Below are 14,360 nucleotides of genomic sequence, written 5' to 3'. Positions count from 1 at the left end.
CATTAGGCTTATTCTGAGAGTGGGGGGAATAAATTAAAACTACTAAAAGCTAATATTTTCTTTCATTCCCAAGTTCCAAGCTGTGTGAAAGGGTCAACCCTTAATATGAAATGAACTTGTCAATTTTAGTTTCAGCTGTAAGGGACAGCTAATGTCCTTTAGGCAAAAGAGTTTTCTTTTATTATTCGACCACTGAAAGACTCAAGAATTTGATAGCCTCTACCTCCCTGAGAGCTTCACTCACTTTATGAAAAAACTCACCACCCAGCTGTTTCTGGTCTCATCTTTCAAAGAAATATACCCATTGCCTAACTCATGGAATACTGTAGAACAAGAGTAAATAAGGCAGTTTTTCTTAACAAAAGGCATTGTGCAAATACAGCTTGTTAATAGAGAAGTTCTTTAATGTCACTCATAATTATATGTGTGCATTATCAGAAATGGCTACTTTACTTTCACAATATATCTGAAATGTCACTTAGTACTAAGTATGAAATATAATTGAGAGTGATTATTTTCTGTATTTATTCAAGCAAAAGAATAAATCGTCCATTCTTTAAAATTGTCACAATTTCACAAATTTGAAAACACATGGTCTGTTTTTTTCCCTGCCAACTCTGGTACCTTTCTTTAAAGAATTTAAAAGGACGATCTAATCACCCTTAAAATAAATGTGTTTTATTTTTATCTACTCTACAATTTAAAAATTCTTTCAATTTTTCTCCTGCAAGGAAAGTTTAATGAGGCATATTTGCTTGTTTCCATGGTATTTCAAAAGAGGATTACTAGCTGAAGGCAAGAAGATGTATACCAAAAAAAGAAAAGAAAAGAAAAACAAGCAAGAAAGAAGAAATAACAGTGCTTGCAATAAGAGAAACTTTACTTTTTAAATATATTCCTCAGAGTAGTAGACATTTATAATCTGTAAAACAATGCTAATCATTTTGAATATTATTTAAAGATGAGTTTTTCTTGGAAAAAAGAAAAAAGAATGTAACAAGAGTTTCATCATATAATACAATGTCACTACAAAATCTGAAAATACCCCATGTTAGTAACGGACCAAAATCCAGTACCATATAAACTGCTGTGTATGTAGAGAAAACAAGAATAAAGTCCAGCTTGCATCGTCTTTGACTTGACAGCTAGTATGCTCAGCTTTTTTGTATAACAGACATTGTAAATACCATGGTCTATTCACTTTGAACTCTGACATTTGCAAATCCAATCACACTTGCAGGAGATTGTCCTAGGAGCAATCAACCAACATAAACTGTACAAGTCAAGCTCTTTTATCTTCAGAGTCTGGTGATTTTCTTTATAATTTTGTTTTATAAGTATTTTGATGAGGTCTGAAATTTAAAATACAAACAACTAATCCAAACATTTGTATAACAACTCATGCAGGATATTACAATATCACATTTATAACTTGCGATTAATACTATCTATTGATATCTCCGATCTGTCTTTAACACATGTAAGATTGGGTAAGCAATCACGTAGAAGTAGGAGAACCACTATTGAACTCACTCACTTACGTCTGACATCATAGATCCTATTTCAGCGTCACTGAGAAAGGGATACGTTTTCTCATGAGAAATGTCGTTGAAGACCATTCAGCCTATTGACAAGGGATAAAAGACCAACAAAACGAAAAAGAGTATAAGCCATTAGAAAATGTCAATTTTATGAGGCAATGTATTGTAGTAGAAAGAACCCTAAATTGAACTTAAAAGGCGTCAGTTTCTAATCTTAAATCTGCCACTGAGTACAAGTACAAAGTCTTGAGTTTCAGTTGCCTCGTTTGTAAAATGGTGGTAGATTGGATGGATGGATTGGATGATGTCTAAAATACCTTTAAATTCGGGCTAATATAAATTGTGGGGGTGGGAGGCAAGGGGAAGGAGTCAGTAGGCTTAATCTCTCTGGTCATTGAGTAGCTGTGAGCTCAAAGGCTTGGAAAGAAAAAGGGCCCCAGAAGGAGGAGTGTTCCATAGAGTGGACTATTACACCTCAGTCTTTTCCTTGTGTGCAGTCAGAAGCCTGCAGAATCATAAACACAGGAGCTAAAGACTAACTGGCCAACCATTTGGACCTTCTTGTCTGAGAAGACCCTTGTGGCAGCTGCAACACAACTGAGGGCCTCCAAATCCTCCAAAGAAGCTCAATTTACTCAAGGTAAGGCTACCATTGGGGATGCTACAGAAAACCAGGCAAACCATAGTTAAAGTGGTAAAAACAAATTTCAGTAAGAAACTATTACAATTGGGGAAAGGAGATGTCAATATAGAAATATGCTCAAGTGGGGATTTATGGTGAGGGGGTCTGTCGGTGGGGGTCAATGGAAATCACTAAGAGGAGAGAGATCAAGGGTTGGAGGGATTCTTGCCAACCCGACCTAATGGGATTCTTGTGAAGGCAGGCCGTAGTAAAGACATCACCTGGGGCATATTCAATTACATGTGGAAGGTGATCAGATATCAGTGAGTCTCCCTAAAATGACTTACTAATATTCTTGTTACTGTGCAGGCCAAGCAAGGCTGGGGGGAGGGGGTTAAAGGTCAAGGCCTCGTGGAGAAGGGGGCTCCGCAGAGCCTGACTATAGGCTGGTCAGGGAAAGAGTCATTGTCAGGGACAAGCAGGGTACCCAGAAGGACACACAGAAGCACAAGAATCACTCAGGTGAGACGTCCTGATGAGGACAGTTCCGCCTTCAGAATAGGAACTGAAATTGCTTTAAGAATAAAAGCAGAAAAAAAAGTTAAGCAAATATGTGGGTCTATTAAAAATTATACTCAGTATATTAATGCTTTTTTCCCTAGAAGAAGAAACAAATTGTTTGTGGGTTTTACAGCTCTATTGATCATCCACATCTAAACAAATGTCCTCATTAAAAATTCAGATTCCAGAAACAGCAGAGAAGACCAGTGCCCATTTTAATATTTCATTTACCTTTTTAAAAAAGGGCTAAGATTTCCTTGGTTAGTTGAAATGTTCTGAGGAAAAAATAAAGGGAAACAGTTTCAACTAAAGTGTTAAATATTCTCTAATATCTAGAGCGAACAACTTCTCCGCATGGGTTGAGCTGAATTTCAAAACCATTGTCATTCCTGAGACAACCTGTAGTTTTAAATGACTAGGCTGTCAGCCTTTTAGTTCTCTGCATTTGCCTTTTCTGCTATAGTGAATAGTAACAATTACATTGCAAACAGCATGTTATTTCCAACTGTTTTTTTGACAGAAATCTTTGTGTTACAAATATTGCAAACTTGAGTTCCTTTGCATGATTCATTTTTTATGTAAATCTTAAGGGCGGAGTTTTTCTTTAAGGCTTTAATAAAATAGGTCTTTAAAATAATATTGACCTACCTTTTCACATTAAAAAATACTTGATAGGGGCGCCTGGGTGGCGCAGTCGGTTGAGCGTCCGACTTCAGCCAGGTCACGATCTCGCGGTCCGTGAGTTCGAGCCCCGCGTCAGGCTCTGGGCTGATGGCTCGGAGCCTGGAGCCTGTTTCCGATTCTGTGTCTCCCTCTCTCTCTGCCCCTCCCCCGTTCATGCTCTGTCTCTCTCTGTCCCAGAAATAAATAAAAAACGTTGAAAAAAAAAATTAAAAAAAAAAAAAAAAATAAAAAATACTTGATAAAATAGTCAAGTAGGGCTTATATAGATTTGGAAATAATTTTCCACATGCAGTTGTTAGGTTCATGTGGCAAGACTTTGGAAGGCAGCTGTGTTCACCACTATACCCCCCAACGCACACTTACGGCAAGACTTTGGAATGGGTAGAATTCACTGATGGGAGGAGGTAATGCCAGTTGGGAAAAGAAACCAGGGAAATTATATATTCCTTTTTTCAAAGACTGGTTGCAGTGTTTCCATTCTTAAAAGGGATAGATTGATTTGTCTTAGATGTAACCAACTGAAAATATCATTTCGGAAAGAAGACAGAATTTAAGAAAGAAGAACGAATTTTTGTGTTATAAAGTGCAGCAAGCTTGGGAATAGCAGTGAGATGAGCCAGACCCTTGAAGATGTTTATCTGTCAAGCTGATTTAAACTTTTAGCAACTACTAAGCCTTTCAAGATCTAAGGAAAATCCAGTAGGATCAAAGCCTATGTTCTGATTTTTAAAAATATTCTTAAATATCTAAAACAGACTTTTCTTAACACAGAGGCATTGTTTAGAAATTGTCATATCTAGCATTTGTAATATACATGTAATAGTTTATTTACAGCAAATTGGAACATATATATATATATATATATGAATATGTATATATGAATATATAAGTGGAGAGATCAGATTGGATATGCTGCAAGATCTTTTCATTTTTAATATTTTGTAGTTTTAGGAAATGTTTAATTATGCACAAGGCATTGGTCTTTGCAAAGGAGGTAAGTGCATGATGAATACAAATATTTCAGCCACTAAGAGGAACTTAGTGTTCCCCTCAGATTGCCTAAACTTTAGACAGATAAGGGACAATTACCAAACACAGATAGCTTGCTCATGTCGACCAACTTCCTCCGTGACATTGTCCAGTGAACCCTTTCCACTTTTCCCAGTGTTTAAAAACCTGCCTGCCTTTGTCTTAGCAGAGTTGCATTCAATCTCAATCCCTTAGCACACTACTCTTGAGTAAGGTCTTCCTTGCCTGTTTCATTCTGTCCAGTACAGTTTTTCTTTGATGCCCACAAGGAATACACAATGTAGGGGAGTAAAAATCATATGTACAGATAATTTAATACAAAACCAGACCCTTATGAATTAGTATAGGAAAAGTCACCAGACTTTCAAAAAAGAGAGATTTTGCTACAAACACTTACAATGAACATATAACCTATATTATTAATCTAAATTTTAATGCATCACAGTTAATTTATTTTTATTTCATTATATATACCTACATTGTTTCCAAAATGATTTGAAGTGACTGTCATGCCTTGTAATGATATTAGTGAATGTACATTGAATTCTGAATGGTTAATAATTACCTAAAGTTAGGAAGATTTATGTCAACAGTTTCTGTCCTCGATGCTTATTGTAAACTTTTTTTTTTTACCTTTAATTCTAATATCAAAATTTGGTCAATGTTTTAAAAATATCAACCCCCAGATGGTCCTAATTTGTCCTTTTCATTGTACCCTATGTATAATTGGTGGCTAGATCTTACTATTTCTTAGGTAATCCTTTCCTTTACTCAACTATTGCCACTCCTGAAAGGCACAGCTATCTGCTGTATGTAGTTTACTGTCAACATTACCATAATATACTATCCAACCGCATGTATTAACATCTAATAAAGACATAATAGGATCCTTGGGAAGATGGCGGCGTAGGAGGACGCTGGGCTCACCGCGCGTCCTGCTAATCACTTAGATTCCACCTACACCTGCCTAAAGAACCCAGAAAACCGCCAGAGGATTAGCAAAACGGAGTCTCCGGAGCCAAGCGCAGACGAGAGGCCCACGGAAGAGGGTAGGAAGGGCGGCGAGGCGGTGCGCGCTCCACGGACTGGCGGGAGGGAGCCGGGGCGGAGGGGCGGCTCGCCGGCCAAGCAGAGCCCCCGAGTCGGGCTGGCAAAAGCGGAGGGGCCGGACGGACTGTGTTCTGACAGCAAGCGCGACTTAGCATCTGGGAGGTCATAAGTTAACAGCTCTGCTCAGAAAGCGGAAAGGCTGGAGGACAAAGGGAGGGAGAGCTGCTGAGCCCCCGGACGGACGGCAGAGCTCAGCTTGGCGGGGAACAAAGGCGCTCGCCAGCGCCATCTCCCCCGCCCATCCCCCAGCCAAAATCCCAAAGAGAACCAGTTCCTGCCAGGGAACTTGCTCGCTCCGCGCAAACACCCAACTCTGTGCTTCTGCGGAGCCAAACCTCCGGCAGCGGATCTGACTCCCTCCTGCTGCCACAGGGCCCCTCCTGAAGTGGATCACCTAAGGAGAAGCGAGCTAAGCCTGCCCTCCTGCCCCGGTGCACCTTGCCTACCCACCCCAGCTAATACGCCAGCTCCCCAGCACCACACGCCTGGCAGTGTGCAAGTAGCCCAGACGGGCCACGCCACCCCACAGTGAATCCCGCCCCTAGGAGAGGGGAAGAGAAGGCACTCACCAGTCTGACTGTGGCCCCAGCGGGGGGCTGGGGGCAGACATCAGGTCGGACTGCGGCCCCGCCCACCAACTCCAGTTATACACCACAGCACGGGGGAAGTGCCCTGCAGGTCCTCACCGCTCCAGGGACTGTCCAAAATGACCAAACGGAAGAATTCCCCTCAGAAGAATCTCCAGGAAATAACAACAGCTAATGAACTGATCAAAAAGGATTTAAATAATATAACAGAAAGTGAATTTAGAATAATAGTCATAAAATTAATCGCTGGGCTTGAAAACAGTATACAGGACAGCAGAGAATCTCTTGCCACAGAGATCAAGGGACTAAGGAACAGTCACGAGGAGCTGAAAAACGCTTTAAATGAAATGCAAAACAAAATGGAAACCACCACGGCTCGGATTGAAGAGGCAGAGGAGAGAATAGGTGAACTAGAAGATAAAGTTATGGAGAAAGAGGAAGCTGAAAGAAAGAGAGATAAAAAAATCCAGGAGTATGAGGGGAAAATTAGAGAACTAAGTGATACACTAAAAAGAAATAATATACGCATAATTGGTATCCCAGAGGAGGAAGAGAGAGGGAAAGGTGCTGAAGGGGTACTTGAAGAAATTATAGCTGAGAACTTCCCTGAACTGGGGAAGGAAAAAGGCATTGAAATCCAAGAGGCACAGAGAACTCCCTTCAGACGTAACTTGAATCGATCTTCTGCACGACATATCATAGTGAAACTGGCAAAATACAAGGATAAAGAGAAAATTCTGAAAGCAGCAAGGGATAAACGTGCCCTCACATATAAAGGGAGACCTATAAGACTCGTGACTGATCTCTCCTTTGAAACTTGGCAGGCCAGAAAGGCTTGGCACGATATCTTCAGTGTGCTAAACAGAAAAAATATGCAGCCGAGAATCCTTTATCCAGCAAGTCTGTCATTTAGAATAGAAGGAGAGATAAAGGTCTTCCCAAACAAACAAAAACTGAAGGAATTTGTCACCACGAAACCAGCCCTACAAGAGATCCTAAGGGGGATCCTGTGAGACAAAGTACCAGAGACATCACTACAAGCATAAAACATACAGACATCACAATGACTCTAAACCCGTATCTTTCTATAATAACACTGAATGTAAATGGATTAAATGCGCCAACCAAAAGACATAGGGTATCAGAATGGATAAAAAAACAAGACCCATCTATTTGCTGTCTACAAGAGACTCATTTGAGATCTGAGGACACCTTTAGATTGAGAGTGAGGGGATGGAGAACTATTTATCATGCTACTGGAAGCCAAAAGAAAGCTGGAGTAGCCATACTTATATCAGACAAACTAGACTTTAAATTAAAGGCTGTAACAAGAGATGAAGAAGGGCATTATATAATAATTACAGGGTCTATCCATCAGGAAGAGCTAACAATTATAAATGTCTATGCGCCAAATACCGGAGCCCCCAGATATATAAAACAGTTACTCATAAACATAAGCAACCTTATTGATAAGAATGTGGTCATTGCAGGGGACTTTAACACCCCACTTACAGAAATGGATAGATCATCTAGACACACAGTCAATAAAGAAACAAGGGCCCTGAATGATACATTGGATCAGATGGACTTGACAGATATATTTAGAACTCTGCATCCCAAAGCAACAGAATATACTTTCTTCTCGAGTGCACATGGAACATTCTCCAAGATAGATCATATACTGGGTCACAAAACAGCCCTTCATAAGTTTACAAGAATTGAAATTATACCATGCATACTTTCAGACCACAATGCTATGAAGCTTGAAATCAACCACAGGAAAAAGTCTGGAAAACCTCCAAAAGCATGGAGGTTAAAGAACACCCTACTAACGAATGAGTGGGTCAACCAGGCAATTAGAGAAGAAATTAAAAAATATATGGAAACAAACGAAAATGAAAATACAACAATCCAAACTCTTTGGGACGCAGCGAAGGCAGTCCTGAGAGGAAAATACATTGCAATCCAGGCCTATCTCAAGAAACAAGAAAAATCCCAAATACAAAATCTAACAGCACACCTAAAGGAAATAGAAGCAGAACAGCAAAGGCAGCCTAAACCCAGCAGAAGAAGAGAAATCATAAAGATCAGAGCAGAAATAAACAATATAGAATCTAAAAAAACGGTAGAGCAGATCAACGAAACCAAGAGTTGGTTTTTTGAAAAAATTGACAAACCTCTAGCCAGGCTTCTCAAAAAGAAAAGGGAGATGACCCAAATAGATAAAATCATGAATGAAAATGGAATTATTACAACCAATCCCTCAGAGATACAAACAATTATCAGGGAATACTATGAAAAATTATATGCCAACAAATTGGACAACCTTGAAGAAATGGACAAATTCCTAAACACCCACACTCTTCCAAAACTCAATCAGGAGGAAAGAGAAAGCTTGAACAGACCCATAACCAGTGAAGAAATTGAATCGGTTATCAAAAATCTCCCAACAAATAAGAGTCCAGGACCAGATGGCTTCCCAGGGGAGTTCTACCAGACGTTTAAAGCAGAGATAATACCTATCCTTCTCAAGCTATTCCAAGAAATAGAAAGGGAAGGAAAACTTCCAGACTCATTCTATGAAGCCAGTATTACTTTGATTCCTAAACCAGACAGAGACCCAGTAAAAAAAGAGAACTACAGGCCAATATCCCTGATGAATATGGATGCAAAAATTCTCAATAAGATACTAGCAAATCGAATTCAACAGCATATAAAAAGAATTATTCACCATGATCAAGTGGGATTCATTCCTGGGATGCAGGGCTGGTTCAACATTCGCAAATCGATCAACGTGATACATCACATTAACAAAAAAAAAGAGAAGAACCATATGATCCTGTCAATCGATGCAGAAAAGGCCTTTGACAAAATCCAGCACCCTTTCTTAATAAAAACCCTTGAGAAAGTCGGGATAGAAGGAACATACTTAAAGATCATAAAAGCCATTTATGAAAAGCCCACAGCTAACATCATCCTCAATGGGGAAAAACTGAGAGCTTTTTCCCTGAGATCAGGAACACGACAGGGATGCCCACTCTCACCGCTGTTGTTTAATATAGTGCTGGAAGTTCTAGCATCAGCAATCAGACAACAAAAGGAAATCAAAGGCATCCAAATTGGCAAAGATGAAGTCAAGCTTTCGCTTTTTGCAGATGACATGATATTATACATGGAAAATCCGATAGACTCCACCAAAAGTCTGCTAGAACTGATACATGAATTCAGCAAAGTTGCCGGATACAAAATCAATGTACAGAAATCAGTTGCATTCTTATACACTAACAATGAAGCAACAGAAAGACAAATAAAGAAACTGATCCCATTCACAATTGCACCAAGAAGCATAAAATACCTAGGAATAAATCTAACCAAAGATGTAAAAGATCTGTATGCTGAAAACTATAGAAAGCTTATGCAGGTAATTGAAGAAGATATAAAGAAATGGAAAGATATTCCCTGCTCATGGATTGGAAGAATAAATATTGTCAAAATGTCAATACTACCCAAAGCTATCTACACATTCAATGCAATCCCAATCAAAATTGCACCAGCATTCTTCTTGAAACTAGAACAAGCAATCCTAAAATTCATATGGAACCACAAAAGGCCCCGAATAGCCAAAGTAATTTTGAAGAAGAAGACCAAAGCAGGAGGCATCACAATCCCAGACTTTAGCCTCTACTACAAAGCTGTCATCATCAAGACAGCATGGTATTGGCATAAAAACAGACACATAGACCAATGGAATCGAATAGAAACCCCAGAACTAGACCCACAAACGTATGGCCAACTCATTTTTGACAAAGCAGGAAAGAACATCCAATGGAAAAAAGACAGTCTCTTTAACAAATGGTGCTGGGAGAACTGGACAGCAACATGCAGAAGGTTGAAACTAGACCACTTTCTCACACCATTCACAAAAATAAACTCAAAATGGATAAAGGACCTGAATGTGAGACAGGAAACCATCAAAACCTTAGAGGAGAAAGCAGGAAAAGACCTCTCTGACCTCAGCCGTAGCAATCTCTTACTCGGCACATCCCCAAAGGCAAGGGAATTAAAAGCAAAAGTGAATTACTGGGACCTTATGAAGATAAAAAGCTTCTGCACAGCAAAGGAAACAACCAACAAAACTAAAAGGCAACCAACGGAATGGGAAAAGATATTTGCAAATGTCACATCGGACAAAGGGCTAGTATCCAAAATCTATAAAGAGCTCATCAAACTCCACACCCGAAAAACAAATAACCCAGTGAAGAAATGGGCAGAAAACATGAATAGACACTTCTCTAAAGAAGACATCCGGATGGCCAACAGGCACATGAAAAGATGTTCAACGTCGCTCCTCATCAGGGAAATACAAATCAAAACCACACTCAGATACCACCTCACGCCAGTCAGAGTGGCCAAAATGAAGAAATCAGGAGACTATAGATGCTGGAGAGGATGTGGAGAGACGGGAACCCTCTTGCACTGTTGGTGGGAATGCAAATTGGTGCAGCCGCTCTGGAAAGCAGTGTGGAGGTTCCTCAGAAAATTAAAAATAGACCTACCCTATGACCCAGCAATAGCACTGCTAGGAATTTATCCAAGGGATACAGGAGTACTGATGCATAGGGGCACTTGTACCCCAATGTTTATAGCAGCACTCTCAACAATAGCCAAATTATGGAAAGAGCCTAAATGTCCATCAACTGATGAATGGATAAAGAAATTGTGGTTTATATACACAATGGAATACTACATGGCAATGAGAAAAAATGAAATATGGCCTTTTGTAGCAACGTGGATGGAACTGGAGAGTGTGATGCTAAGTGAAATAAGCCATACAGAGAAAGACAGATACCATATGGTTTCACTCTTATGTGGATCCTGAGAAACGTAACAGAAACCCATGGGGGAGGGGAAGGGAAAAAAAAAAAAAAAAGAGGTTAGAGTGGGAGAGAGCCAAAGCATAAGAGACTGTTAAAAACTGAGAACAAACTGAGGGTTGATGGGGGGTGGGAGGGAGGGCAGGGTGGGTGATGGGTATTGAGGAGGGCACCTTTTGGGATGAGCACTGGGTGTTGTATGGAAACCAATTTGACAGTAAATTTCATATATTAAAAAAAAAATAAATAAATAAATAAATAAATAAATAAATAAATAAATAAATAAAAAAGACATAATAATAAGGATTTCAGGAAACACTTACCCAGGTAGATAAAGGATTGCAGATAACTTTGTTTCTGAAACCTACCCCAAATCCATTTATTGAAACAGTGGAGGACTTTGAGAAACCCTCAGGCCAATAGATTTTTCAGCTAAGATAACCAAAGACCCCTTTAAAACCCTCAACTGGCTTTGTTAATCAGTTCCACACTATTAGGTCATTAACTATACTCAAACCTTGTCAGCAGCTTCCCAGACCACTAATAGACCTCCCCCCTTTTCTAGATGCCTACCCCCAACCAGAACTTCATTAATATGCTGCCTATTTCTTCTCCCCTCTAAAAAGTAACTAAGAATCTTATGGAGGAAATGGTCCCTTATGCAACAGTCAGTAATAAACTTAGCTGTATCAGCAATTTATGTTGATGGTCTTTTGGGGGACTCTGCAGTTAGTACCACTAAAAGACCAGGACTTCATCAGTGCTTTCCTAACCGAATTCCTGTTGTAGCCCCTGAGACAATCTTCTGACTTCCAGCTTTTCAACTCCCTGGGGTGTTATGTACATTCCAGCTAGGCACCTTGCACGAGAAATTGGGAGGACGTCAGCGACTTGAAACCTGTCCCAAGTCCCCTTTTTAGATGTATTGTCTATCCCTTCTCAATATTCCAACTCAATTTTAACCAGCAGGGTCTATTCTATTTTCTCTCTGTCCTCCTAATTTTCTGAGTTTTCTATACTATTTCCTCCCAACCCTTATTTGTATAAATACTACTGAAATTTCAAACTTAGCTGAATTCACTTTTCATCTAACAAATCATCCCTTCTGTTTTATCCTTACATTTTCTATGATTTGGATTTCTCTACCCTTTTTGAAAGTCATGTACAAATCATTCTTGTCACATAGTTGGCCCTTAATTTTCTCAATGTGTGTTGCACATTTTAGTTCTAACTGCTCAGAATGATTGGTTTCTTGTGTTGTCAGGCAGAATGGGAAGTCCAGTAGGCCCTAATTCCCCCACCCAGCCTGTGCCAGAAACATGGTTAGAGGATCTTAGTCTCCTGGCAAGAAAAGAATTCAAGAATGGACTAGACAGTAGTTGAGCAGTGCAAGTAAAGAGTTTATGAAAGAGAGAGAGAACATCCCTCAAGATCTGAGACAGGGAGTGCTCCAGGGGGAGCTGTGCCCAGCATTTGGGTCTCTATCTATTATTGGCAGTTGTTAACTAAGTGGTGGAATATTTATTATTTGGGGAGGGGATTTCTTTGGAGCAGGGTTTCATGCTTTTTCTACCTTATTTGGTCAGGGTCTCCAACTTCTTTGTCTCAGGCCTATCTGGTTTGCCCTGGCTGATAAGGGGTTTAACTACCCCCCCACCCCCTCTTTGTTGGTCCCCAGGAATCCTGGTAAATCCTAACTGCCTATTCTAACACTTGGAGGCATGAATTAGATTCTTTATTGCTTTTAAATTTTCCGTGACAAACTAACAAAGTACTTGGAAATGCCAAATGCATAGGTATATACCCAATCAATTTCCTGATCCGTTCCCACTTACACATTCAGTATCTTCCAGTTCTTTCCATCTTAGACTGACTCTTGGTACCGACTATACAAAACATAGCTCATGATTGACCTCTAGTTCCAGAGATGTAGTCTTACCTACTCTGTTAGCAAGTTAATATTATCAAATCCATGAATGATGCAGAAGTAGGTACCTTGTCTTATTGTGTTTCATTTTATTGTTCATCACAGATATTGTGTATTTTACAAATTGAAGGTCTGTGGTAACCCTGCATTGCGCAAGGCAGTTGGCACCATTTTTCCAACAGCATTTGCTCACTTCATGTATCTGTGTCACATTTTGGAAATTTTCACAGTATTTCAGACTTTAAAAAAAATCATTATTATATTTTTTATGCTAGTCAGTGATATTTCATGTTACTACTGTAATTTCTGGGTGGAGGGGGGGGTGCCATGAACTATGCCCATATAAGACAGTGACCTTAATAATAATGTGTGCTCTGACAGTTCACTTCCCCCTCCCCCTTACTCTCCTCAGGCCTCCCTATCCCCTGAGACACAACACTATCAAAATTAGGCCAATTAATAATCCTACAATGGCTTCTAAGTGTCCAAGTAAAAGGAAGACTTACAGGTCTCTCACTTTAAATCAAAATCTAGAGGGACACCTGGGTAGCTCAGTTGGTTAAGTGTCCAACTTTGGCTCAGGTCATGATCTCCCAGTTCGTGGGTTCGAGTCCCGCATCGGACTCTGTGCTGACAGCTCAGAGCCTGGAGCCTGCTTCAGATTCTGTGTCTCCCTCTCTCTCTGCCCCTCCCCTACCCTCCCCCGCTCTCTCTCTCTCTCTCTCTCTCTCTCTCTCTCTCTTTCTCTCTCTCTTTCCCCCGCCCCTTTCTCCCTCTCTCCCTCGATATCTTTCTCAAAATTAAACATTAAGAAAAAAAAAAAGGCTAGAAATAACTAAGCTTAGTGAGGTAGGCATGTTGAAAGCCAAGACAGGCCAAAAGCTTGGCATTAGTACCAATTAGCCAAGTTGTGAATGCAAAAGAAAAGTTCTTTAAGGAATTAAAGGTGCTGCTCCAGTGAATACACAAGTGATAAAAAAGCAGAACAGTTCTTATTAATATGGAGAAAGTCTGAGTGGTCTGGATAGAAGATCAAACCAGTCATAACATTCCTTTAAGCCAAAGCCTCATCCAGAGCAAGGCCCTGACTCTCTTCAATTCTATGAAGGCTGAGAGAAGTGAGGAAGCTGCAGAAGAAAAGTCTGAAGCTAGCAGAGGTTGGTTCATCAGCTTTATGGAAAGAGGCCATCTCCATAACATAAAAATGTAAGGTGAAGCAGCGAATAATGGAGCTATAAATTCAACTCCTTTAATACACACAGGACTATTGTGGATGTCTGTTTCTTCTTGATTGAGCTTTTGTACTTTAAAACTTTCAAGGCATTTTTCCATTTCATTTATGTTGTCAAAGTTATTACCATGGAGTTGTTCATAATATTTTAGAATTATCTTTTTTGTTTTATAACATTTAATGTCACTACCCTC

At 39.8% G+C, this 14,360-nt stretch overlaps 1 long non-coding RNA gene across 1 annotated transcript in view; it reads left to right on the top strand.

Moving 5' to 3' along the window:
• The window catches only part of LOC131483607 (uncharacterized), a 311,404-nt gene extending 309,102 nt beyond the window's left edge, over nt 1–2,302 (top strand). Inside the window, exon 3 of the long non-coding RNA XR_009247804.1 lies at nt 2,039–2,302. This is a non-coding gene — a long non-coding RNA (uncharacterized LOC131483607). The remainder of the gene's footprint in view (nt 1–2,038) is intronic.
• Nucleotides 2,303–14,360: the final 12,058 nt, after the last annotated feature.

This window comes from Neofelis nebulosa, chromosome 8 (genome assembly GCF_028018385.1).
Source record: "Neofelis nebulosa isolate mNeoNeb1 chromosome 8, mNeoNeb1.pri, whole genome shotgun sequence".
In the NCBI taxonomy this organism is placed as follows: domain Eukaryota; kingdom Metazoa; phylum Chordata; class Mammalia; order Carnivora; family Felidae; genus Neofelis; species Neofelis nebulosa.
The sequence above is the reverse complement of the archived record's forward strand: the minus strand, read 5'-3'. Positions and strand labels throughout refer to the sequence as shown.